We start from the raw sequence: 23,220 nt of genomic DNA, 5'->3' as shown, positions 1-23,220 counted from the left end.
GCCCCGGCGCGCTGGGGGTGGGGGGCGGGGAGGTGAAGGAGGCCAGGCGAGGAGAGGAGGGGGGCTTGAAGGTCTCCACCTTGGCGGGTCCAGCCGTGGAGGCGCATCTTGTGTGAGTGTGAGTGTGAGTGAGTGAGTGAGTGTGAGTGTGAGTGTGTGTGTATACAGAGACAGCCCCCAACCCCGGCCCGCCGCTCCCTGCCCGCCCCGCCTGTCACCCCCGTCCCTCGGAGCCCGCGGGACCCGGCCGGCGAACTCAACAGGCCCGACCCGGCGCGGGGCCTGGGGCGGGAGGAGGCGGCGGGGAAGCGCAGAGAGGCTCGGCTTCTTGAGCGGGGCAGGGGCGCCCTCCGCCGTCCACGGCCACACCACCCCGAACGCGCCCGATCCCGTCTGGTCTCGGAAGCTAAGCAGGGTCGGGCCTGGTTAGAACTTGGATGGGAGACCGCCCGGGAATACCGGGTGCCGTAGGCTTCTTCTTTTTTTTTTTTGCCTCTGGTTCTGTCGCGTTTCTGGGAGTGCGGGGGCGGCCCGGGGTGGGGGTGACCCCCACCCTCGGCGCCCGCCGCGGTGCCTGGCGCCCCAGCCCGCACCGTGGGGCCTCCTCTTGTCCCGAGCCGTGACACCGCCGCCACGCGGCAGCATGCCTGGCTTCTGGACAGTCAGGTCTCAGACCAAAGGTCTGCTCTGTGGGAGCCGACACGCTGGAGGAAACCTCGAGAGTCTGAGAGGGGAGGGAGTTCCAGAAGAAGGCCAGGATGTCATTTTGAGGGAGTATGTGACCAGAACTCCTCCCGTTGCTTTTGGGGTTCTATGGGCTACACGTAGGAATCTTTGGTGGTGGCACCTGATGTTCGGGGATCCGGAGTCACACCCAGACCTGCTCCACAGGCCTCCTTTTACTTTTCTCTTCGGATTCATTTTTTTTTTTTTTTTTTTTTTGAGACAGAGTCTCGGTTTGTTGCCCAGGCTAGAGTGAGTGCCGTGGCGTCAGCCTAGCTCACAGCAACTTCAAACGCCTGGGCTCGAGTGATCCTTCTGCCTCAGCCTCCCGGGTAGCTGGGACTGCAGGCATGCGCCACCATGCCCCGCTAATTTTTTATATATATATCAGTTGGCCAATTAATTTCTTTCTATTTATAGTAGAGACGGGGTCTCGCTCTTGCTCAGGCTGGTTTTGAACTCCTGACCTTGAGCAATCCGCCCGCCTCGGCCTCCCAAGAGCTAGGATTACAGGCGTGAGCCACAGCGCCCGGCCGGATTCATTATTTTTAAAAAGTGTCTCTTATCTCTATTATTGCATTTTCTTTTCTCTCTCTTTTCAAGCAGATGATGGGAGTCCAAGTGTTAAGGTGACATGTGTTGCCCGTGCCCCCCTCCCCCCCCATGTTCTTATTCATTTACGTCTCATGTTGTTCCAGCATATTGTGGGGGCACCAATGTAAAGGTCGGGTGCGTTGCCCTCTCCCAGCCTCCCCCCTCGGGTCAGAGCTTCAAGTGCGCCCATCCCCCAGTCGGTGCGTACCCACCGCATTCCTAATGGATGTGTATGCCCATCCCCTCCCCCCACCCGCCCGACACCCACCCGAAGAAGGTGATTCCTCTGTGTCCACTTAGGTGTCCATCGGTTCGTACCCATTTGCTGGTGAGCGCGCTCACGTGGTGCTCGTGTGTCCATTCTTGGGATACCTGGCTTACTGGAACGGGTTCCAGCTCTGGCCAGGAGAACCACGAGAGGTGCCCCCTCACCGCTGCTCCTCATAGCCGAATAGCACTCCGTGGTGTCCACGGGCCACATTTTACTTACCCACTCGTGGGTCGATGGGCACTCGGGTGGCTTCCAGGTCTTTGCGATTGTGACTTGTGCCCTGACACTAACCCTAACCCTTACCCAGCCAGTCTCCTCCACGGCCCCTGCCTGACTGACTCCTTCCCGCCCGGCCTATCACCTGTCACCGTCCTCTGCCCCTGCCTGACACGCTCCTCCCCGCCCGGGCCGTCACCGTCCTCGGCCCCTGCCTGACGGGGCTCCTCCGTCGCCTGGGCCTTCCAAGGGCTTGGTGTGGACGCTGGTTCCAGGACGCCCTCCCAGGAACCCGGTAGCAGGGCGGCCGCAGCGTCTCGCGCAACCCAACCGTCCGCCGGCTGGCCGCCGTCGCTAAGTGGCCTGCGGGGGACGTGCTCCCGCTGTGCCGTGGGGGCCCAGCCTGGTGTCTTCTCTGAGGCCCCGCGGCTGCCGCTCCCCGCAAGGGGAGAGCCGGGGAGGTGGGGACCGCCTCCTCATGGGGACGTACACCCAGCTCTCCACGTCGGATTCCGGGGCTCTCTGTCCTGCCAGAAGGCCCAGCTGGCCTGCGGGTCCTTAGAGTGGCAAAAACATCCGAAAACTGAGATTGAGGGTCCGGTGGGTGTCTGCACTTTTGTGCTGGGCACCCCAGGGAGGCCCGGGGGCTGGCTGGACAACGCGGTCTGCTGGGCAGGGGGGGGGGTTTGGAGGAGCAACTGATGCCCTTTGCACTTTGGGTAGCAAGTGTCTGAGGTGTCTCTGGGCCCTGTGCCATGTGGGGGCGGGGGCGGGGGCGGGGTGGGAGGAGGAGGAGGAGGAGGAGGAGGAGGAGGAGGAGGAGGTGGGAAGGGCCGTGGCCTGCAGTCGTGTTCCCCGGGGTGGCACAGCATGTGGCTTCTTCCACAGGCTGCTTGGCCTGGGCTCCCTGCACCTGGGCCTTTGGAGGACTGGCCCTGTGCTTGCCAACACTTCCTGCAGGGACCCAGAGCTGGGAGGTTGCATCTCTCAGCCCTGGGTCGGGCAGAGCCCCAGCGGGCCATGCCCACAACCTCTCTCAGCAGGGGTCCCCCAGAAGGCTCCTTTGGGACCAGGATTCTCTTGCGGGTGACTCTTTAAGGTCTGGCCCCTGGATGGAGGGGCACCAGGAGTAGAGGAGCAGGAAGGGGAAGGGGGTGGCCATGCGAGGGGACACTTTCAGGCCAAGTCCCAGCTTCAGTCTGATCCTCCTGGGAACGCCGGGGTGGACATCACACCTCCTGGTTGCCCCGCTCTGAGACAAGGAGCCGGGCTTCGCATTCCCACAGCAGCCAGTCGTGGGCTGAGGACACCTGGGGCGTTGGGAACTCCCTGGCTTCTCCTTGGATTAACATCTGGAGCTGCTTGTGAATTGTGCCGCCACACACACCCGAGTGCAGGTGTCTTCTGCACAGACTGCGGGCCTCGCTCTTCTGAATGCCGCTAGCTCGCGACCCACCCACGGGTGAACCTGGTCAGGGTACTTTCTCTCGGGGGCAGACTCTGATCCGGGCGGGCTACCGGTGTCTCTGTTTGCTCCTTTCTTTCTTCCACTTCGGGAAAGGCTTCCTTACTGGGTGTGGAAATCTCCTATGCCTTTCCTCGCCTATCCTGTCAGCTCTAAAATTCTCTTTCAGTTGCCACCCTCACAGATGGATTAGGAAACTCTTTGCGGTGCACTCATTAGTGAAATGACCTCAATGACGCTGGAATCCAATATCTAATCGCCGATTTTTAAGCGAGTCCACACGCCAGGGTGGTCGGGGTCCAATGCAGCCCCGGCCAGGCCCAGGCCCCTTGGACTGGGCCACAGGAGGACACAGAGGAGGGTCCCGGCCCCCACGGTAGCGGTGCGGGCAGTTCTCCAAGGGCTTGGGTGTTTTCCAGAGGGAGGAGATGGAGGGGACTGATTTCTTCAGCGCCCCACAAACCACGCCACCCCACCCCACCCATGGGACACATCCCGAGAGAGAGAGAGAGAGACGCCCCATACACTGGCTCCCCTCCCCCGTGCGCTGTGCCCCAGCCCTGGCCCGGGGGAATAGGCGGCCGCCAGGCCACAGGGTGGGGGGCGCAGCTGAAAGGGGTTGTGGGGGAGGGCCGCCCCTGGCTGGGGTCAAAGGGCGAGCGCCCCGCCCCTCCCGCCCGTGCGCAGTCAGCGGCCCCGGCGCGCTGGGGGTGGGGGGCGGGGAGGTGAAGGAGGCCAGGCGAGGAGAGGAGGGGGGCTTGAAGGTCTCCACCTTGGCGGGTCCAGCCGTGGAGGCGCATCTTGTGTGAGTGTGAGTGTGAGTGAGTGAGTGAGTGTGAGTGTGAGTGTGTGTGTATACAGAGACAGCCCCCAACCCCGGCCCGCCGCTCCCTGCCCGCCCCGCCTGTCACCCCCGTCCCTCGGAGCCCGCGGGACCCGGCCGGCGAACTCAACAGGCCCGACCCGGCGCGGGGCCTGGGGCGGGAGGAGGCGGCGGGGAAGCGCAGAGAGGCTCGGCTTCTTGAGCGGGGCAGGGGCGCCCTCCGCCGTCCACGGCCACACCACCCCGAACGCGCCCGATCCCGTCTGGTCTCGGAAGCTAAGCAGGGTCGGGCCTGGTTAGAACTTGGATGGGAGACCGCCCGGGAATACCGGGTGCCGTAGGCTTCTTCTTTTTTTTTTTGCCTCTGGTTCTGTCGCGTTTCTGGGAGTGCGGGGGCGGCCCGGGGTGGGGGTGACCCCCACCCTCGGCGCCCGCCGCGGTGCCTGGCGCCCCAGCCCGCACCGTGGGGCCTCCTCTTGTCCCGAGCCGTGACACCGCCGCCACGCGGCAGCATGCCTGGCTTCTGGACAGTCAGGTCTCAGACCAAAGGTCTGCTCTGTGGGAGCCGACACGCTGGAGGAAACCTCGAGAGTCTGAGAGGGGAGGGAGTTCCAGAAGAAGGCCAGGATGTCATTTTGAGGGAGTATGTGACCAGAACTCCTCCCGTTGCTTTTGGGGTTCTATGGGCTACACGTAGGAATCTTTGGTGGTGGCACCTGATGTTCGGGGATCCGGAGTCACACCCAGACCTGCTCCACAGGCCTCCTTTTACTTTTCTCTTCGGATTCATTTTTTTTTTTTTTTTTTTTTTTGAGACAGAGTCTCGGTTTGTTGCCCAGGCTAGAGTGAGTGCCGTGGCGTCAGCCTAGCTCACAGCAACTTCAAACGCCTGGGCTCGAGTGATCCTTCTGCCTCAGCCTCCCGGGTAGCTGGGACTGCAGGCATGCGCCACCATGCCCCGCTAATTTTTTATATATATATCAGTTGGCCAATTAATTTCTTTCTATTTATAGTAGAGACGGGGTCTCGCTCTTGCTCAGGCTGGTTTTGAACTCCTGACCTTGAGCAATCCGCCCGCCTCGGCCTCCCAAGAGCTAGGATTACAGGCGTGAGCCACAGCGCCCGGCCGGATTCATTATTTTTAAAAAGTGTCTCTTATCTCTATTATTGCATTTTCTTTTCTCTCTCTTTTCAAGCAGATGATGGGAGTCCAAGTGTTAAGGTGACATGTGTTGCCCGTGCCCCCCTCCCCCCCCATGTTCTTATTCATTTACGTCTCATGTTGTTCCAGCATATTGTGGGGGCACCAATGTAAAGGTCGGGTGCGTTGCCCTCTCCCAGCCTCCCCCCTCGGGTCAGAGCTTCAAGTGCGCCCATCCCCCAGTCGGTGCGTACCCACCGCATTCCTAATGGATGTGTATGCCCATCCCCTCCCCCCACCCGCCCGACACCCACCCGAAGAAGGTGATTCCTCTGTGTCCACTTAGGTGTCCATCGGTTCGTACCCATTTGCTGGTGAGCGCGCTCACGTGGTGCTCGTGTGTCCATTCTTGGGATACCTGGCTTACTGGAACGGGTTCCAGCTCTGGCCAGGAGAACCACGAGAGGTGCCCCCTCACCGCTGCTCCTCATAGCCGAATAGCACTCCGTGGTGTCCACGGGCCACATTTTACTTACCCACTCGTGGGTCGATGGGCACTCGGGTGGCTTCCAGGTCTTTGCGATTGTGACTTGTGCCCTGACACTAACCCTAACCCTTACCCAGCCAGTCTCCTCCACGGCCCCTGCCTGACTGACTCCTTCCCGCCCGGCCTATCACCTGTCACCGTCCTCTGCCCCTGCCTGACACGCTCCTCCCCGCCCGGGCCGTCACCGTCCTCGGCCCCTGCCTGACGGGGCTCCTCCGTCGCCTGGGCCTTCCAAGGGCTTGGTGTGGACGCTGGTTCCAGGACGCCCTCCCAGGAACCCGGTAGCAGGGCGGCCGCAGCGTCTCGCGCAACCCAACCGTCCGCCGGCTGGCCGCCGTCGCTAAGTGGCCTGCGGGGGACGTGCTCCCGCTGTGCCGTGGGGGCCCAGCCTGGTGTCTTCTCTGAGGCCCCGCGGCTGCCGCTCCCCGCAAGGGGAGAGCCGGGGAGGTGGGGACCGCCTCCTCATGGGGACGTACACCCAGCTCTCCACGTCGGATTCCGGGGCTCTCTGTCCTGCCAGAAGGCCCAGCTGGCCTGCGGGTCCTTAGAGTGGCAAAAACATCCGAAAACTGAGATTGAGGGTCCGGTGGGTGTCTGCACTTTTGTGCTGGGCACCCCAGGGAGGCCCGGGGGCTGGCTGGACAACGCGGTCTGCTGGGCAGGGGGGGGGGTTGGAGGAGCAACTGATGCCCTTTGCACTTTGGGTAGCAAGTGTCTGAGGTGTCTCTGGGCCCTGTGCCATGTGGGGGCGGGGGCGGGGGCGGGGTGGGAGGAGGAGGAGGAGGAGGAGGAGGAGGAGGAGGAGGTGGGAAGGGCCGTGGCCTGCAGTCGTGTTCCCCGGGGTGGCACAGCATGTGGCTTCTTCCACAGGCTGCTTGGCCTGGGCTCCCTGCACCTGGGCCTTTGGAGGACTGGCCCTGTGCTTGCCAACACTTCCTGCAGGGACCCAGAGCTGGGAGGTTGCATCTCTCAGCCCTGGGTCGGGCAGAGCCCCAGCGGGCCATGCCCACAACCTCTCTCAGCAGGGGTCCCCCAGAAGGCTCCTTTGGGACCAGGATTCTCTTGCGGGTGACTCTTTAAGGTCTGGCCCCTGGATGGAGGGGCACCAGGAGTAGAGGAGCAGGAAGGGGAAGGGGGTGGCCATGCGAGGGGACACTTTCAGGCCAAGTCCCAGCTTCAGTCTGATCCTCCTGGGAACGCCGGGGTGGACATCACACCTCCTGGTTGCCCCGCTCTGAGACAAGGAGCCGGGCTTCGCATTCCCACAGCAGCCAGTCGTGGGCTGAGGACACCTGGGGCGTTGGGAACTCCCTGGCTTCTCCTTGGATTAACATCTGGAGCTGCTTGTGAATTGTGCCGCCACACACACCCGAGTGCAGGTGTCTTCTGCACAGACTGCGGGCCTCGCTCTTCTGAACGCCGCTAGCTCGCGACCCACCCACGGGTGAACCTGGTCAGGGTACTTTCTCTCGGGGGCAGACTCTGATCCGGGCGGGCTACCGGTGTCTCTGTTTGCTCCTTTCTTTCTTCCACTTCGGGAAAGGCTTCCTTACTGGGTGTGGAAATCTCCTATGCCTTTCCTCGCCTATCCTGTCAGCTCTAAAATTCTCTTTCAGTTGCCACCCTCACAGATGGATTAGGAAACTCTTTGCGGTGCACTCATTAGTGAAATGACCTCAATGACGCTGGAATCCAATATCTAATCGCCGATTTTTAAGCGAGTCCACACGCCAGGGTGGTCGGGGTCCAATGCAGCCCCGGCCAGGCCCAGGCCCCTTGGACTGGGCCACAGGAGGACACAGAGGAGGGTCCCGGCCCCCACGGTAGCGGTGCGGGCAGTTCTCCAAGGGCTTGGGTGTTTTCCAGAGGGAGGAGATGGAGGGGACTGATTTCTTCAGCGCCCCACAAACCACGCCACCCCACCCCACCCATGGGACACATCCCGAGAGAGAGAGAGAGAGAGAGACGCCCCATACACTGGCTCCCCTCCCCCGTGCGCTGTGCCCCAGCCCTGGCCCGGGGGAATAGGCGGCCGCCAGGCCACAGGGTGGGGGGCGCAGCTGAAAGGGGTTGTGGGGGAGGGCCGCCCCTGGCTGGGGTCAAAGGGCGAGCGCCCCGCCCCTCCCGCCCGTGCGCAGTCAGCGGCCCCGGCGCGCTGGGGGTGGGGGGCGGGGAGGTGAAGGAGGCCAGGCGAGGAGAGGAGGGGGGCTTGAAGGTCTCCACCTTGGCGGGTCCAGCCGTGGAGGCGCATCTTGTGTGAGTGTGAGTGTGAGTGAGTGAGTGAGTGTGAGTGTGAGTGTGTGTGTATACAGAGACAGCCCCCAACCCCGGCCCGCCGCTCCCTGCCCGCCCCGCCTGTCACCCCCGTCCCTCGGAGCCCGCGGGACCCGGCCGGCGAACTCAACAGGCCCGACCCGGCGCGGGGCCTGGGGCGGGAGGAGGCGGCGGGGAAGCGCAGAGAGGCTCGGCTTCTTGAGCGGGGCAGGGGCGCCCTCCGCCGTCCACGGCCACACCACCCCGAACGCGCCCGATCCCGTCTGGTCTCGGAAGCTAAGCAGGGTCGGGCCTGGTTAGAACTTGGATGGGAGACCGCCCGGGAATACCGGGTGCCGTAGGCTTCTTCTTTTTTTTTTTTGCCTCTGGTTCTGTCGCGTTTCTGGGAGTGCGGGGGCGGCCCGGGGTGGGGGTGACCCCCACCCTCGGCGCCCGCCGCGGTGCCTGGCGCCCCAGCCCGCACCGTGGGGCCTCCTCTTGTCCCGAGCCGTGACACCGCCGCCACGCGGCAGCATGCCTGGCTTCTGGACAGTCAGGTCTCAGACCAAAGGTCTGCTCTGTGGGAGCCGACACGCTGGAGGAAACCTCGAGAGTCTGAGAGGGGAGGGAGTTCCAGAAGAAGGCCAGGATGTCATTTTGAGGGAGTATGTGACCAGAACTCCTCCCGTTGCTTTTGGGGTTCTATGGGCTACACGTAGGAATCTTTGGTGGTGGCACCTGATGTTCGGGGATCCGGAGTCACACCCAGACCTGCTCCACAGGCCTCCTTTTACTTTTCTCTTCGGATTCATTTTTTTTTTTTTTTTTTTTTTGAGACAGAGTCTCGGTTTGTTGCCCAGGCTAGAGTGAGTGCCGTGGCGTCAGCCTAGCTCACAGCAACTTCAAACGCCTGGGCTCGAGTGATCCTTCTGCCTCAGCCTCCCGGGTAGCTGGGACTGCAGGCATGCGCCACCATGCCCCGCTAATTTTTTATATATATATCAGTTGGCCAATTAATTTCTTTCTATTTATAGTAGAGACGGGGTCTCGCTCTTGCTCAGGCTGGTTTTGAACTCCTGACCTTGAGCAATCCGCCCGCCTCGGCCTCCCAAGAGCTAGGATTACAGGCGTGAGCCACAGCGCCCGGCCGGATTCATTATTTTTAAAAAGTGTCTCTTATCTCTATTATTGCATTTTCTTTTCTCTCTCTTTTCAAGCAGATGATGGGAGTCCAAGTGTTAAGGTGACATGTGTTGCCCGTGCCCCCCTCCCCCCCCATGTTCTTATTCATTTACGTCTCATGTTGTTCCAGCATATTGTGGGGGCACCAATGTAAAGGTCGGGTGCGTTGCCCTCTCCCAGCCTCCCCCCTCGGGTCAGAGCTTCAAGTGCGCCCATCCCCCAGTCGGTGCGTACCCACCGCATTCCTAATGGATGTGTATGCCCATCCCCTCCCCCCACCCGCCCGACACCCACCCGAAGAAGGTGATTCCTCTGTGTCCACTTAGGTGTCCATCGGTTCGTACCCATTTGCTGGTGAGCGCGCTCACGTGGTGCTCGTGTGTCCATTCTTGGGATACCTGGCTTACTGGAACGGGTTCCAGCTCTGGCCAGGAGAACCACGAGAGGTGCCCCCTCACCGCTGCTCCTCATAGCCGAATAGCACTCCGTGGTGTCCACGGGCCACATTTTACTTACCCACTCGTGGGTCGATGGGCACTCGGGTGGCTTCCAGGTCTTTGCGATTGTGACTTGTGCCCTGACACTAACCCTAACCCTTACCCAGCCAGTCTCCTCCACGGCCCCTGCCTGACTGACTCCTTCCCGCCCGGCCTATCACCTGTCACCGTCCTCTGCCCCTGCCTGACACGCTCCTCCCCGCCCGGGCCGTCACCGTCCTCGGCCCCTGCCTGACGGGGCTCCTCCGTCGCCTGGGCCTTCCAAGGGCTTGGTGTGGACGCTGGTTCCAGGACGCCCTCCCAGGAACCCGGTAGCAGGGCGGCCGCAGCGTCTCGCGCAACCCAACCGTCCGCCGGCTGGCCGCCGTCGCTAAGTGGCCTGCGGGGGACGTGCTCCCGCTGTGCCGTGGGGGCCCAGCCTGGTGTCTTCTCTGAGGCCCCGCGGCTGCCGCTCCCCGCAAGGGGAGAGCCGGGGAGGTGGGGACCGCCTCCTCATGGGGACGTACACCCAGCTCTCCACGTCGGATTCCGGGGCTCTCTGTCCTGCCAGAAGGCCCAGCTGGCCTGCGGGTCCTTAGAGTGGCAAAAACATCCGAAAACTGAGATTGAGGGTCCGGTGGGTGTCTGCACTTTTGTGCTGGGCACCCCAGGGAGGCCCGGGGGCTGGCTGGACAACGCGGTCTGCTGGGCAGGGGGGGGGGTTTGGAGGAGCAACTGATGCCCTTTGCACTTTGGGTAGCAAGTGTCTGAGGTGTCTCTGGGCCCTGTGCCATGTGGGGGCGGGGGCGGGGGCGGGGTGGGAGGAGGACAGGAGGAGGAGGAGGAGGAGGAGGAGGTGGGAAGGGCCGTGGCCTGCAGTCGTGTTCCCCGGGGTGGCACAGCATGTGGCTTCTTCCACAGGCTGCTTGGCCTGGGCTCCCTGCACCTGGGCCTTTGGAGGACTGGCCCTGTGCTTGCCAACACTTCCTGCAGGGACCCAGAGCTGGGAGGTTGCATCTCTCAGCCCTGGGTCGGGCAGAGCCCCAGCGGGCCATGCCCACAACCTCTCTCAGCAGGGGTCCCCCAGAAGGCTCCTTTGGGACCAGGATTCTCTTGCGGGTGACTCTTTAAGGTCTGGCCCCTGGATGGAGGGGCACCAGGAGTAGAGGAGCAGGAAGGGGAAGGGGGTGGCCATGCGAGGGGACACTTTCAGGCCAAGTCCCAGCTTCAGTCTGATCCTCCTGGGAACGCCGGGGTGGACATCACACCTCCTGGTTGCCCCGCTCTGAGACAAGGAGCCGGGCTTCGCATTCCCACAGCAGCCAGTCGTGGGCTGAGGACACCTGGGGCGTTGGGAACTCCCTGGCTTCTCCTTGGATTAACATCTGGAGCTGCTTGTGAATTGTGCCGCCACACACACCCGAGTGCAGGTGTCTTCTGCACAGACTGCGGGCCTCGCTCTTCTGAACGCCGCTAGCTCGCGACCCACCCACGGGTGAACCTGGTCAGGGTACTTTCTCTCGGGGGCAGACTCTGATCCGGGCGGGCTACCGGTGTCTCTGTTTGCTCCTTTCTTTCTTCCACTTCGGGAAAGGCTTCCTTACTGGGTGTGGAAATCTCCTATGCCTTTCCTCGCCTATCCTGTCAGCTCTAAAATTCTCTTTCAGTTGCCACCCTCACAGATGGATTAGGAAACTCTTTGCGGTGCACTCATTAGTGAAATGACCTCAATGACGCTGGAATCCAATATCTAATCGCCGATTTTTAAGCGAGTCCACACGCCAGGGTGGTCGGGGTCCAATGCAGCCCCGGCCAGGCCCAGGCCCCTTGGACTGGGCCACAGGAGGACACAGAGGAGGGTCCCGGCCCCCACGGTAGCGGTGCGGGCAGTTCTCCAAGGGCTTGGGTGTTTTCCAGAGGGAGGAGATGGAGGGGACTGATTTCTTCAGCGCCCCACAAACCACGCCACCCCACCCCACCCATGGGACACATCCCGAGAGAGAGAGAGAGAGAGACGCCCCATACACTGGCTCCCCTCCCCCGTGCGCTGTGCCCCAGCCCTGGCCCGGGGGAATAGGCGGCCGCCAGGCCACAGGGTGGGGGGCGCAGCTGAAAGGGGTTGTGGGGGAGGGCCGCCCCTGGCTGGGGTCAAAGGGCGAGCGCCCCGCCCCTCCCGCCCGTGCGCAGTCAGCGGCCCCGGCGCGCTGGGGGTGGGGGGCGGGGAGGTGAAGGAGGCCAGGCGAGGAGAGGAGGGGGGCTTGAAGGTCTCCACCTTGGCGGGTCCAGCCGTGGAGGCGCATCTTGTGTGAGTGTGAGTGTGAGTGAGTGAGTGAGTGTGAGTGTGAGTGTGTGTGTATACAGAGACAGCCCCCAACCCCGGCCCGCCGCTCCCTGCCCGCCCCGCCTGTCACCCCCGTCCCTCGGAGCCCGCGGGACCCGGCCGGCGAACTCAACAGGCCCGACCCGGCGCGGGGCCTGGGGCGGGAGGAGGCGGCGGGGAAGCGCAGAGAGGCTCGGCTTCTTGAGCGGGGCAGGGGCGCCCTCCGCCGTCCACGGCCACACCACCCCGAACGCGCCCGATCCCGTCTGGTCTCGGAAGCTAAGCAGGGTCGGGCCTGGTTAGAACTTGGATGGGAGACCGCCCGGGAATACCGGGTGCCGTAGGCTTCTTCTTTTTTTTTTTTGCCTCTGGTTCTGTCGCGTTTCTGGGAGTGCGGGGGCGGCCCGGGGTGGGGGTGACCCCCACCCTCGGCGCCCGCCGCGGTGCCTGGCGCCCCAGCCCGCACCGTGGGGCCTCCTCTTGTCCCGAGCCGTGACACCGCCGCCACGCGGCAGCATGCCTGGCTTCTGGACTGTCAGGTCTCAGACCAAAGGTCTGCTCTGTGGGAGCCGACACGCTGGAGGAAACCTCGAGAGTCTGAGAGGGGAGGGAGTTCCAGAAGAAGGCCAGGATGTCATTTTGAGGGAGTATGTGACCAGAACTCCTCCCGTTGCTTTTGGGGTTCTATGGGCTACACGTAGGAATCTTTGGTGGTGGCACCTGATGTTCGGGGATCCGGAGTCACACCCAGACCTGCTCCACAGGCCTCCTTTTACTTTTCTCTTCGGATTCATTTTTTTTTTTTTTTTTTTTTTGAGACAGAGTCTCGGTTTGTTGCCCAGGCTAGAGTGAGTGCCGTGGCGTCAGCCTAGCTCACAGCAACTTCAAACGCCTGGGCTCGAGTGATCCTTCTGCCTCAGCCTCCCGGGTAGCTGGGACTGCAGGCATGCGCCACCATGCCCCGCTAATTTTTTATATATATATCAGTTGGCCAATTAATTTCTTTCTATTTATAGTAGAGACGGGGTCTCGCTCTTGCTCAGGCTGGTTTTGAACTCCTGACCTTGAGCAATCCGCCCGCCTCGGCCTCCCAAGAGCTAGGATTACAGGCGTGAGCCACAGCGCCCGGCCGGATTCATTATTTTTAAAAAGTGTCTCTTATCTCTATTATTGCATTTTCTTTTCTCTCTCTTTTCAAGCAGATGATGGGAGTCCAAGTGTTAAGGTGACATGTGTTGCCCGTGCCCCCCTCCCCCCCCATGTTCTTATTCATTTACGTCTCATGTTGTTCCAGCATATTGTGGGGGCACCAATGTAAAGGTCGGGTGCGTTGCCCTCTCCCAGCCTCCCCCCTCGGGTCAGAGCTTCAAGTGCGCCCATCCCCCAGTCGGTGCGTACCCACCGCATTCCTAATGGATGTGTATGCCCATCCCCTCCCCCCACCCGCCCGACACCCACCCGAAGAAGGTGATTCCTCTGTGTCCACTTAGGTGTCCATCGGTTCGTACCCATTTGCTGGTGAGCGCGCTCACGTGGTGCTCGTGTGTCCATTCTTGGGATACCTGGCTTACTGGAACGGGTTCCAGCTCTGGCCAGGAGAACCACGAGAGGTGCCCCCTCACCGCTGCTCCTCATAGCCGAATAGCACTCCGTGGTGTCCACGGGCCACATTTTACTTACCCACTCGTGGGTCGATGGGCACTCGGGTGGCTTCCAGGTCTTTGCGATTGTGACTTGTGCCCTGACACTAACCCTAACCCTTACCCAGCCAGTCTCCTCCACGGCCCCTGCCTGACTGACTCCTTCCCGCCCGGCCTATCACCTGTCACCGTCCTCTGCCCCTGCCTGACACGCTCCTCCCCGCCCGGGCCGTCACCGTCCTCGGCCCCTGCCTGACGGGGCTCCTCCGTCGCCTGGGCCTTCCAAGGGCTTGGTGTGGACGCTGGTTCCAGGACGCCCTCCCAGGAACCCGGTAGCAGGGCGGCCGCAGCGTCTCGCGCAACCCAACCGTCCGCCGGCTGGCCGCCGTCGCTAAGTGGCCTGCGGGGGACGTGCTCCCGCTGTGCCGTGGGGGCCCAGCCTGGTGTCTTCTCTGAGGCCCCGCGGCTGCCGCTCCCCGCAAGGGGAGAGCCGGGGAGGTGGGGACCGCCTCCTCATGGGGACGTACACCCAGCTCTCCACGTCGGATTCCGGGGCTCTCTGTCCTGCCAGAAGGCCCAGCTGGCCTGCGGGTCCTTAGAGTGGCAAAAACATCCGAAAACTGAGATTGAGGGTCCGGTGGGTGTCTGCACTTTTGTGCTGGGCACCCCAGGGAGGCCCGGGGGCTGGCTGGACAACGCGGTCTGCTGGGCAGGGGGGGGGGTTTGGAGGAGCAACTGATGCCCTTTGCACTTTGGGTAGCAAGTGTCTGAGGTGTCTCTGGGCCCTGTGCCATGTGGGGGCGGGGGCGGGGGCGGGGTGGGAGGAGGACAGGAGGAGGAGGAGGAGGAGGAGGAGGTGGGAAGGGCCGTGGCCTGCAGTCGTGTTCCCCGGGGTGGCACAGCATGTGGCTTCTTCCACAGGCTGCTTGGCCTGGGCTCCCTGCACCTGGGCCTTTGGAGGACTGGCCCTGTGCTTGCCAACACTTCCTGCAGGGACCCAGAGCTGGGAGGTTGCATCTCTCAGCCCTGGGTCGGGCAGAGCCCCAGCGGGCCATGCCCACAACCTCTCTCAGCAGGGGTCCCCCAGAAGGCTCCTTTGGGACCAGGATTCTCTTGCGGGTGACTCTTTAAGGTCTGGCCCCTGGATGGAGGGGCACCAGGAGTAGAGGAGCAGGAAGGGGAAGGGGGTGGCCATGCGAGGGGACACTTTCAGGCCAAGTCCCAGCTTCAGTCTGATCCTCCTGGGAACGCCGGGGTGGACATCACACCTCCTGGTTGCCCCGCTCTGAGACAAGGAGCCGGGCTTCGCATTCCCACAGCAGCCAGTCGTGGGCTGAGGACACCTGGGGCGTTGGGAACTCCCTGGCTTCTCCTTGGATTAACATCTGGAGCTGCTTGTGAATTGTGCCGCCACACACACCCGAGTGCAGGTGTCTTCTGCACAGACTGCGGGCCTCGCTCTTCTGAATGCCGCTAGCTCGCGACCCACCCACGGGTGAACCTGGTCAGGGTACTTTCTCTCGGGGGCAGACTCTGATCCGGGCGGGCTACCGGTGTCTCTGTTTGCTCCTTTCTTTCTTCCACTTCGGGAAAGGCTTCCTTACTGGGTGTGGAAATCTCCTATGCCTTTCCTCGCCTATCCTGTCAGCTCTAAAATTCTCTTTCAGTTGCCACCCTCACAGATGGATTAGGAAACTCTTTGCGGTGCACTCATTAGTGAAATGACCTCAATGACGCTGGAATCCAATATCTAATCGCCGATTTTTAAGCGAGTCCACACGCCAGGGTGGTCGGGGTCCAATGCAGCCCCGGCCAGGCCCAGGCCCCTTGGACTGGGCCACAGGAGGACACAGAGGAGGGTCCCGGCCCCCACGGTAGCGGTGCGGGCAGTTCTCCAAGGGCTTGGGTGTTTTCCAGAGGGAGGAGATGGAGGGGACTGATTTCTTCAGCGCCCCACAAACCACGCCACCCCACCCCACCCATGGGACACATCCCGAGAGAGAGAGAGAGACGCCCCATACACTGGCTCCCCTCCCCCGTGCGCTGTGCCCCAGCCCTGGCCCGGGGGAATAGGCGGCCGCCAGGCCACAGGGTGGGGGGCGCAGCTGAAAGGGGTTGTGGGGGAGGGCCGCCCCTGGCTGGGGTCAAAGGGCGAGCGCCCCGCCCCTCCCGCCCGTGCGCAGTCAGCGGCCCCGGCGCGCTGGGGGTGGGGGGCGGGGAGGTGAAGGAGGCCAGGCGAGGAGAGGAGGGGGGCTTGAAGGTCTCCACCTTGGCGGGTCCAGCCGTGGAGGCGCATCTTGTGTGAGTGTGAGTGTGAGTGAGTGAGTGAGTGTGAGTGTGAGTGTGTGTGTATACAGAGACAGCCCCCAACCCCGGCCCGCCGCTCCCTGCCCGCCCCGCCTGTCACCCCCGTCCCTCGGAGCCCGCGGGACCCGGCCGGCGAACTCAACAGGCCCGACCCGGCGCGGGGCCTGGGGCGGGAGGAGGCGGCGGGGAAGCGCAGAGAGGCTCGGCTTCTTGAGCGGGGCAGGGGCGCCCTCCGCCGTCCACGGCCACACCACCCCGAACGCGCCCGATCCCGTCTGGTCTCGGAAGCTAAGCAGGGTCGGGCCTGGTTAGAACTTGGATGGGAGACCGCCCGGGAATACCGGGTGCCGTAGGCTTCTTCTTTTTTTTTTTTGCCTCTGGTTCTGTCGCGTTTCTGGGAGTGCGGGGGCGGCCCGGGGTGGGGGTGACCCCCACCCTCGGCGCCCGCCGCGGTGCCTGGCGCCCCAGCCCGCACCGTGGGGCCTCCTCTTGTCCCGAGCCGTGACACCGCCGCCACGCGGCAGCATGCCTGGCTTCTGGACAGTCAGGTCTCAGACCAAAGGTCTGCTCTGTGGGAGCCGACACGCTGGAGGAAACCTCGAGAGTCTGAGAGGGGAGGGAGTTCCAGAAGAAGGCCAGGATGTCATTTTGAGGGAGTATGTGACCAGAACTCCTCCCGTTGCTTTTGGGGTTCTATGGGCTACACGTAGGAATCTTTGGTGGTGGCACCTGATGTTCGGGGATCCGGAGTCACACCCAGACCTGCTCCACAGGCCTCCTTTTACTTTTCTCTTCGGATTCATTTTTTTTTTTTTTTTTTTTTTGAGACAGAGTCTCGGTTTGTTGCCCAGGCTAGAGTGAGTGCCGTGGCGTCAGCCTAGCTCACAGCAACTTCAAACGCCTGGGCTCGAGTGATCCTTCTGCCTCAGCCTCCCGGGTAGCTGGGACTGCAGGCATGCGCCACCATGCCCCGCTAATTTTTTATATATATATCAGTTGGCCAATTAATTTCTTTCTATTTATAGTAGAGACGGGGTCTCGCTCTTGCTCAGGCTGGTTTTGAACTCCTGACCTTGAGCAATCCGCCCGCCTCGGCCTCCCAAGAGCTAGGATTACAGGCGTGAGCCACAGCGCCCGGCCGGATTCATTATTTTTAAAAAGTGTCTCTTATCTCTATTATTGCATTTTCTTTTCTCTCTCTTTTCAAGCAGATGATGGGAGTCCAAGTGTTAAGGTGACATGTGTTGCCCGTGCCCCCCTCCCCCCCCATGTTCTTATTCATTTACGTCTCATGTTGTTCCAGCATATTGTGGGGGCACCAATGTAAAGGTCGGGTGCGTTGCCCTCTCCCAGCCTCCCCCCTCGGGTCAGAGCTTCAAGTGCGCCCATCCCCCAGTCGGTGCGTACCCACCGCATTCCTAATGGATGTGTATGCCCATCCCCTCCCCCCACCCGCCCGACACCCACCCGAAGAAGGTGATTCCTCTGTGTCCACTTAGGTGTCCATCGGTTCGTACCCATTTGCTGGTGAGCGCGCTCACGTGGTGCTCGTGTGTCCATTCTTGGGATACCTGGCTTACTGGAACGGGTTCCAGCTCTGGCCAGGAGAACCACGAGAGGTGCCCCCTCACCGCTGCTCCTCATAGCCGAATAGCACTCCGTGGTGTCCACGGGCCACATTTTACTTACCCACTCGTGGGTCGATGGGCACTCGGGTGGCTTCCAGGTCTTTGCGATTGTGACTTGTGCCCTGACACTAACCCTAACCCTTACCCAGCCAGTCTCCTCCACGGCCCCTGCCTGACTGACTCCTTCCCGCCCGGCCTATCACCTGTCACCGTCCTCTGCCCCTGCCTGACACGCTCCTCCCCGCCCGGGCCGTCACCGTCCTCGGCCCCTGCCTGACGGGGCTCCTCCGTCGCCTGGGCCTTCCAAGGGCTTGGTGTGGACGCTGGTTCCAGGACGCCCTCCCAGGAACCCGGTAGCAGGGCGGCCGCAGCGTCTCGCGCAACCCAACCGTCCGCCGGCTGGCCGCCGTCGCTAAGTGGCCTGCGGGGGACGTGCTCCCGCTGTGCCGTGGGGGCCCAGCCTGGTGTCTTCTCTGAGGCCCCGCGGCTGCCGCTCCCCGCAAGGGGAGAGCCGGGGAGGTGGGGACCGCCTCCTCATGGGGACGTACACCCAGCTCTCCACGTCGGATTCCGGGGCTCTCTGTCCTGCCAGAAGGCCCAGCTGGCCTGCGGGTCCTTAGAGTGGCAAAAACATCCGAAAACTGAGATTGAGGGTCCGGTGGGTGTCTGCACTTTTGTGCTGGGCACCCCAGGGAGGCCCGGGGGCTGGCTGGACAACGCGGTCTGCTGGGCAGGGGGGGGGGTTTGGAGGAGCAACTGATGCCCTTTGCACTTTGGGTAGCAAGTGTCTGAGGTGTCTCTGGGCCCTGTGCCATGTGGGGGCGGGGGCGGGGGCGGGGTGGGAGGAGGACAGGAGGAGGAGGAGGAGGAGGAGGAGGTGGGAAGGGCCGTGGCCTGCAGTCGTGTTCCCCGGGGTGGCACAGCATGTGGCTTCTTCCACAGGCTGCTTGGCCTGGGCTCCCTGCACCTGGGCCTTTGGAGGACTGGCCCTGTGCTTGCCAACACTTCCTGCAGGGACCCAGAGCTGGGAGGTTGCATCTCTCAGCCCTGGGTCGGGCAGAGCCCCAGCGGGCCATGCCCACAACCTCTCTCAGCAGGGGTCCCCCAGAAGGCTCCTTTGGGACCAGGATTCTCTTGCGGGTGACTCTTTAAGGTCTGGCCCCTGGATGGAGGGGCACCAGGAGTAGAGGAGCAGGAAGGGGAAGGGGGTGGCCATGCGAGGGGACACTTTCAGGCCAAGTCCCAGCTTCAGTCTGATCCTCCTGGGAACGCCGGGGTGGACATCACACCTCCTGGTTGCCCCGCTCTGAGACAAGGAGCCGGGCTTCGCATTCCCACAGCAGCCAGTCGTGGGCTGAGGACACCTGGGGCGTTGGGAACTCCCTGGCTTCTCCTTGGATTAACATCTGGAGCTGCTTGTGAATTGTGCCGCCACACACACCCGAGTGCAGGTGTCTTCTGCACAGACTGCGGGCCTCGCTCTTCTGAACGCCGCTAGCTCGCGACCCACCCACGGGTGAACCTGGTCAGGGTACTTTCTCTCGGGGGCAGACTCTGATCCGGGCGGGCTACCGGTGTCTCTGTTTGCTCCTTTCTTTCTTCCACTTCGGGAAAGGCTTCCTTACTGGGTGTGGAAATCTCCTATGCCTTTCCTCGCCTATCCTGTCAGCTCTAAAATTCTCTTTCAGTTGCCACCCTCACAGATGGATTAGGAAACTCTTTGCGGTGCACTCATTAGTGAAATGACCTCAATGACGCTGGAATCCAATATCTAATCGCCGATTTTTAAGCGAGTCCACACGCCAGGGTGGTCGGGGTCCAATGCAGCCCCGGCCAGGCCCAGGCCCCTTGGACTGGGCCACAGGAGGACACAGAGGAGGGTCCCGGCCCCCACGGTAGCGGTGCGGGCAGTTCTCCAAGGGCTTGGGTGTTTTCCAGAGGGAGGAGATGGAGGGGACTGATTTCTTCAGCGCCCCACAAACCACGCCACCCCACCCCACCCATGGGACACATCCCGAGAGAGAGAGAGAGAGAGACGCCCCATACACTGGCTCCCCTCCCCCGTGCGCTGTGCCCCAGCCCTGGCCCGGGGGAATAGGCGGCCGCCAGGCCACAGGGTGGGGGGCGCAGCTGAAAGGGGTTGTGGGGGAGGGCCGCCCCTGGCTGGGGTCAAAGGGCGAGCGCCCCGCCCCTCCCGCCCGTGCGCAGTCAGCGGCCCCGGCGCGCTGGGGGTGGGGGGCGGGGAGGTGAAGGAGGCCAGGCGAGGAGAGGAGGGGGGCTTGAAGGTCTCCACCTTGGCGGGTCCAGCCGTGGAGGCGCATCTTGTGTGAGTGTGAGTGTGAGTGAGTGAGTGAGTGTGAGTGTGAGTGTGTGTGTATACAGAGACAGCCCCCAACCCCGGCCCGCCGCTCCCTGCCCGCCCCGCCTGTCACCCCCGTCCCTCGGAGCCCGCGGGACCCGGCCGGCGAACTCAACAGGCCCGACCCGGCGCGGGGCCTGGGGCGGGAGGAGGCGGCGGGGAAGCGCAGAGAGGCTCGGCTTCTTGAGCGGGGCAGGGGCGCCCTCCGCCGTCCACGGCCACACCACCCCGAACGCGCCCGATCCCGTCTGGTCTCGGAAGCTAAGCAGGGTCGGGCCTGGTTAGAACTTGGATGGGAGACCGCCCGGGAATACCGGGTGCCGTAGGCTTCTTCTTTTTTTTTTTTGCCTCTGGTTCTGTCGCGTTTCTGGGAGTGCGGGGGCGGCCCGGGGTGGGGGTGACCCCCACCCTCGGCGCCCGCCGCGGTGCCTGGCGCCCCAGCCCGCACCGTGGGGCCTCCTCTTGTCCCGAGCCGTGACACCGCCGCCACGCGGCAGCATGCCTGGCTTCTGGACAGTCAGGTCTCAGACCAAAGGTCTGCTCTGTGGGAGCCGACACGCTGGAGGAAACCTCGAGAGTCTGAGAGGGGAGGGAGTTCCAGAAGAAGGCCAGGATGTCATTTTGAGGGAGTATGTGACCAGAACTCCTCCCGTTGCTTTTGGGGTTCTATGGGCTACACGTAGGAATCTTTGGTGGTGGCACCTGATGTTCGGGGATCCGGAGTCACACCCAGACCTGCTCCACAGGCCTCCTTTTACTTTTCTCTTCGGATTCATTTTTTTTTTTTTTTTTTTTTTGAGACAGAGTCTCGGTTTGTTGCCCAGGCTAGAGTGAGTGCCGTGGCGTCAGCCTAGCTCACAGCAACTTCAAACGCCTGGGCTCGAGTGATCCTTCTGCCTCAGCCTCCCGGGTAGCTGGGACTGCAGGCATGCGCCACCATGCCCCGCTAATTTTTTATATATATATCAGTTGGCCAATTAATTTCTTTCTATTTATAGTAGAGACGGGGTCTCGCTCTTGCTCAGGCTGGTTTTGAACTCCTGACCTTGAGCAATCCGCCCGCCTCGGCCTCCCAAGAGCTAGGATTACAGGCGTGAGCCACAGCGCCCGGCCGGATTCATTATTTTTAAAAAGTGTCTCTTATCTCTATTATTGCATTTTCTTTTCTCTCTCTTTTCAAGCAGATGATGGGAGTCCAAGTGTTAAGGTGACATGTGTTGCCCGTGCCCCCCTCCCCCCCCATGTTCTTATTCATTTACGTCTCATGTTGTTCCAGCATATTGTGGGGGCACCAATGTAAAGGTCGGGTGCGTTGCCCTCTCCCAGCCTCCCCCCTCGGGTCAGAGCTTCAAGTGCGCCCATCCCCCAGTCGGTGCGTACCCACCGCATTCCTAATGGATGTGTATGCCCATCCCCTCCCCCCACCCGCCCGACACCCACCCGAAGAAGGTGATTCCTCTGTGTCCACTTAGGTGTCCATCGGTTCGTACCCATTTGCTGGTGAGCGCGCTCACGTGGTGCTCGTGTGTCCATTCTTGGGATACCTGGCTTACTGGAACGGGTTCCAGCTCTGGCCAGGAGAACCACGAGAGGTGCCCCCTCACCGCTGCTCCTCATAGCCGAATAGCACTCCGTGGTGTCCACGGGCCACATTTTACTTACCCACTCGTGGGTCGATGGGCACTCGGGTGGCTTCCAGGTCTTTGCGATTGTGACTTGTGCCCTGACACTAACCCTAACCCTTACCCAGCCAGTCTCCTCCACGGCCCCTGCCTGACTGACTCCTTCCCGCCCGGCCTATCACCTGTCACCGTCCTCTGCCCCTGCCTGACACGCTCCTCCCCGCCCGGGCCGTCACCGTCCTCGGCCCCTGCCTGACGGGGCTCCTCCGTCGCCTGGGCCTTCCAAGGGCTTGGTGTGGACGCTGGTTCCAGGACGCCCTCCCAGGAACCCGGTAGCAGGGCGGCCGCAGCGTCTCGCGCAACCCAACCGTCCGCCGGCTGGCCGCCGTCGCTAAGTGGCCTGCGGGGGACGTGCTCCCGCTGTGCCGTGGGGGCCCAGCCTGGTGTCTTCTCTGAGGCCCCGCGGCTGCCGCTCCCCGCAAGGGGAGAGCCGGGGAGGTGGGGACCGCCTCCTCATGGGGACGTACACCCAGCTCTCCACGTCGGATTCCGGGGCTCTCTGTCCTGCCAGAAGGCCCAGCTGGCCTGCGGGTCCTTAGAGTGGCAAAAACATCCGAAAACTGAGATTGAGGGTCCGGTGGGTGTCTGCACTTTTGTGCTGGGCACCCCAGGGAGGCCCGGGGGCTGGCTGGACAACGCGGTCTGCTGGGCAGGGGGGGGGGTTTGGAGGAGCAACTGATGCCCTTTGCACTTTGGGTAGCAAGTGTCTGAGGTGTCTCTGGGCCCTGTGCCATGTGGGGGCGGGGGCGGGGGCGGGGTGGGAGGAGGACAGGAGGAGGAGGAGGAGGAGGAGGAGGTGGGAAGGGCCGTGGCCTGCAGTCGTGTTCCCCGGGGTGGCACAGCATGTGGCTTCTTCCACAGGCTGCTTGGCCTGGGCTCCCTGCACCTGGGCCTTTGGAGGACTGGCCCTGTGCTTGCCAACACTTCCTGCAGGGACCCAGAGCTGGGAGGTTGCATCTCTCAGCCCTGGGTCGGGCAGAGCCCCAGCGGGCCATGCCCACAACCTCTCTCAGCAGGGGTCCCCCAGAAGGCTCCTTTGGGACCAGGATTCTCTTGCGGGTGACTCTTTAAGGTCTGGCCCCTGGATGGAGGGGCACCAGGAGTAGAGGAGCAGGAAGGGGAAGGGGGTGGCCATGCGAGGGGACACTTTCAGGCCAAGTCCCAGCTTCAGTCTGATCCTCCTGGGAACGCCGGGGTGGACATCACACCTCCTGGTTGCCCCGCTCTGAGACAAGGAGCCGGGCTTCGCATTCCCACAGCAGCCAGTCGTGGGCTGAGGACACCTGGGGCGTTGGGAACTCCCTGGCTTCTCCTTGGATTAACATCTGGAGCTGCTTGTGAATTGTGCCGCCACACACACCCGAGTGCAGGTGTCTTCTGCACAGACTGCGGGCCTCGCTCTTCTGAACGCCGCTAGCTCGCGACCCACCCACGGGTGAACCTGGTCAGGGTACTTTCTCTCGGGGGCAGACTCTGATCCGGGCGGGCTACCGGTGTCTCTGTTTGCTCCTTTCTTTCTTCCACTTCGGGAAAGGCTTCCTTACTGGGTGTGGAAATCTCCTATGCCTTTCCTCGCCTATCCTGTCAGCTCTA

General features: G+C 62.6%; 6 pseudogenes; all 6 read left to right on the top strand.

The window, feature by feature from the left end:
- Window positions 1-355: 355 nt before the first annotated feature.
- Window positions 356-474, top strand: LOC142867584 (uncharacterized; annotated as a pseudogene).
- A 3,843-nt stretch (window positions 475-4,317) lies between these two features.
- On the top strand, window positions 4,318-4,436 carry LOC142867583 (uncharacterized; annotated as a pseudogene).
- Window positions 4,437-8,279: 3,843 nt separating this feature from the next.
- Window positions 8,280-8,398, top strand: LOC142867582 (uncharacterized; annotated as a pseudogene).
- A 3,841-nt stretch (window positions 8,399-12,239) lies between these two features.
- Window positions 12,240-12,358, top strand: LOC142867581 (uncharacterized; annotated as a pseudogene).
- A 3,837-nt stretch (window positions 12,359-16,195) lies between these two features.
- Window positions 16,196-16,314, top strand: LOC142867580 (uncharacterized; annotated as a pseudogene).
- A 3,841-nt stretch (window positions 16,315-20,155) lies between these two features.
- On the top strand, window positions 20,156-20,274 carry LOC142867578 (uncharacterized; annotated as a pseudogene).
- The last annotated feature ends 2,946 nt before the right edge of the window (window positions 20,275-23,220 follow it).

The sequence above is a fragment of the Microcebus murinus genome, unplaced genomic scaffold (assembly GCF_040939455.1).
Source record: "Microcebus murinus isolate Inina unplaced genomic scaffold, M.murinus_Inina_mat1.0 scaf018_hap2_Mmur4.0, whole genome shotgun sequence".
Classification (NCBI taxonomy): domain Eukaryota; kingdom Metazoa; phylum Chordata; class Mammalia; order Primates; family Cheirogaleidae; genus Microcebus; species Microcebus murinus.
The sequence above is the reverse complement of the archived record's forward strand: the minus strand, read 5'-3'. Positions and strand labels throughout refer to the sequence as shown.